General features: G+C 77.6%; 1 non-coding gene across 1 annotated transcript; it reads right to left on the bottom strand.

Annotated features, from left to right (window-relative positions):
- Positions 1–982: 982 nt before the first annotated feature.
- Positions 983–1,135, bottom strand: LOC137218043 (5.8S ribosomal RNA). The gene has a single exon (XR_010940406.1). It is a non-coding gene; the product is annotated as a 5.8S ribosomal RNA (ribosomal RNA).
- Between the last annotated feature and the right edge of the window lie 1,365 nt (positions 1,136–2,500).

Raw genomic sequence — 2,500 nt, 5'->3', positions numbered from 1 at the left:
GACGACGAGGAGGACGAGGAGGAGGAGGAGCGGGAGCAGCGGACGGGAGAGGGCGGCGGGCGGCGCGGAAGGCAAGGCGGTGGGGAGAAAACCCGGCGGTCGCCCCCCGACCGCCGGGCCCTCCTCCCACGCCTCCTTCCGCGACCGACCGAACCGACCGACTCCCAACCCTCTCTCGCTCTCCCCTCTCTCTCCCCCCGTCTCCGTTCTCCGCCTCTCCACCCCTCACGCCGCCGACGCCACACAGCCTCCACGCAGCCGCCAGACGGCCCCGCCACGACGAGCGACGGACGGACGACGCCGTGCGCCCCCGCCCACCACCGACAGGCGCCCACCGCCGGCCGGCTCGGGGAGCGTGCACGAAGCGCCGAGCGGCGCGGCCGCAGCCCGGGGGAAAGCGCGCGGCGGCAGGCGACGCCGCGGCGTCCCGCGGGTCGCCGCCGGGGCACGCATCCCCGGGGCGCGGCCGCGCACGCACGACTCGGCCTCGGCCCGAGACGCCCGCCCCGACACGGCGAGGCGAGGCGGCGGGGGCGGGCACGGATCCCGGACGCGCGGGTCGGGGCCCCGCGGAGGAGGCGGGCCGGACCTCGCCGGGACGCCGCCGGGGGCGGGCGGCGTACGACGGCGGAACGGACGCGGCCCAACCACCACCGCCGGCCCCGGCCGCGAGGGCGCGGGACCGTCCCCGCCCACCGACACCCCGGGGGTAGCGCCCAGAGACCGCTTGCGGCGCGAGGGCGCTTCCCGAAGGGGGACCGACCGCGGAGGCCACGCGGCCAGGGCCTCGTCGCGAGCTCTCTCTCTCTCCCCTTCTCTTCCCGCTCGCGGGCAGCGCGCCCCCGTGGACGGGGGGCGCCGCGTCTGCACTTAGGGGGACGGAGGGCCCCGGCGGCCCTGCGAGCAAACCCCCAGCCGCGCCACCCCCGGGAAGGCGCGCGCGCGCGCACGCACACCCCGGGGGGGGCGATTGATCGTCAAGCGACGCTCAGACAGGCGTAGCCCCGGGAGGAACCCGGGGCCGCAAGTGCGTTCGAAGTGTCGATGATCAATGTGTCCTGCAATTCACATTAATTCTCGCAGCTAGCTGCGTTCTTCATCGACGCACGAGCCGAGTGATCCACCGCTAAGAGTCGTACGAGTTTTGGTTTCTCTGGGTTTCGGCGGGGGGGGTCCCCGCCGGTGGCACGGCACCTTCCCCCGGAGGGGCTGCCTCTGGCCGGCCAAGTCAGACAGAAAACAAGCAGACCGGAGGGGGCCGGAGGGTTTCACCACGGGGCGCCCGGCACCGACCCCGCGGGCGGGGCGGGCTCGGACACCCCACAGGCGCCCGGGGGGTTCCCACCTGCCCCCCCCAACCCGACCGTGCGCGCAACACACACACACAGGGGACGCGGGGCGCGCAGGCGCGCGGCGCACGGCCCCGGCCCGCACCACGGCCGCCGGGTAGCCCCCTCCCGACGGCCGCGGCGGGGTGGACCGGCGGCGCCGCGGCAGCGCGGCGCCCCGGCCCCGTGTGCGGTGAGGTGCCGGTGGGGGGGGGGTGAAGCGGAGCCTGGGGGAGAAGGGAGGGGCCTCCCGACTCCCCGCGGGCCCGACCGCCCCGACCCCAAGGCGGACGGGCGACCCCCCATGGGTCTTTAAACCTCCGCGCCGGGACGCGCTAGGTACCTGGAGAGGGGGGAGGCGGGCGAGGCGTGGGGGGTGGGGCTGGGCGCGGGGCGCCCCCACGCTCACCGCCGCCCCGACACCGACCGACACGCTTCTCCGCCCGCGGCCGCCCGCAACACGCGGGGGCCTCGGCGCTACCGGCCCGTGACGCGGGACCCCGGCCGGGGATCCGGGCCGACCGCCACACGAGACACCACGGCCACCGCCCGACGACGCCCCCACACCCGTGTCCCCGAAACCGGGCGGAGACCTTCCCCACGCTCGCGCCCGGACGCGGCCCTCTCTGCTCCTGAACCCCAAACCCCCGGCCCCCGTGGCCCTAGCCCGGCCCGCGCCCGCGTTCCCGGGGCACCCCTTGTCGCCACCGAGGGCGTAAGGGGAGCTTCGACGGGAAGCGGGTGGCGAGCGCGGGCAGGGGGCGCACGGGGAGGGAGGGCGCGAAAGAGAGAGAGAGAGCGAGAGAGAGCCGGACGGACGACGGAGGGAGGCGAGGTCCCGGGGCTCGGGACACAGGTAAAGAGGCGCCCGCCGAGGGGGCGGAGGGCACGGAGCGGAGGACCGACGACCGACCGGCGGGGAACCGGCCCAGGGCCGGCGGCGGGAAGGCGACGGGCGGGCAGGCGGGCGGGCGGGCGGCCCCCCCAGGGGGAGCCGCCACCGCCACGCCACCGCCGCGCCACCCACCCCGAGACGCACCGGAGGCTCCGCGCGGGGTGTGGGGCGGTCGCGAACGGGGTTGGGCGTGACCGGCACCGGGGACGGAGGCACGCGTGGGAGGCCGGGCCCGGCCAAACCCCGGACCCCTCCTCCTCCTCGGACCCAGACCTCG

The sequence above is a fragment of the Pseudorca crassidens genome, unplaced genomic scaffold, assembly GCF_039906515.1.
Source record: "Pseudorca crassidens isolate mPseCra1 unplaced genomic scaffold, mPseCra1.hap1 Scaffold_138, whole genome shotgun sequence".
NCBI lineage: Eukaryota > Metazoa > Chordata > Mammalia > Artiodactyla > Delphinidae > Pseudorca > Pseudorca crassidens.
The sequence above is the reverse complement of the archived record's forward strand: the minus strand, read 5'-3'. Positions and strand labels throughout refer to the sequence as shown.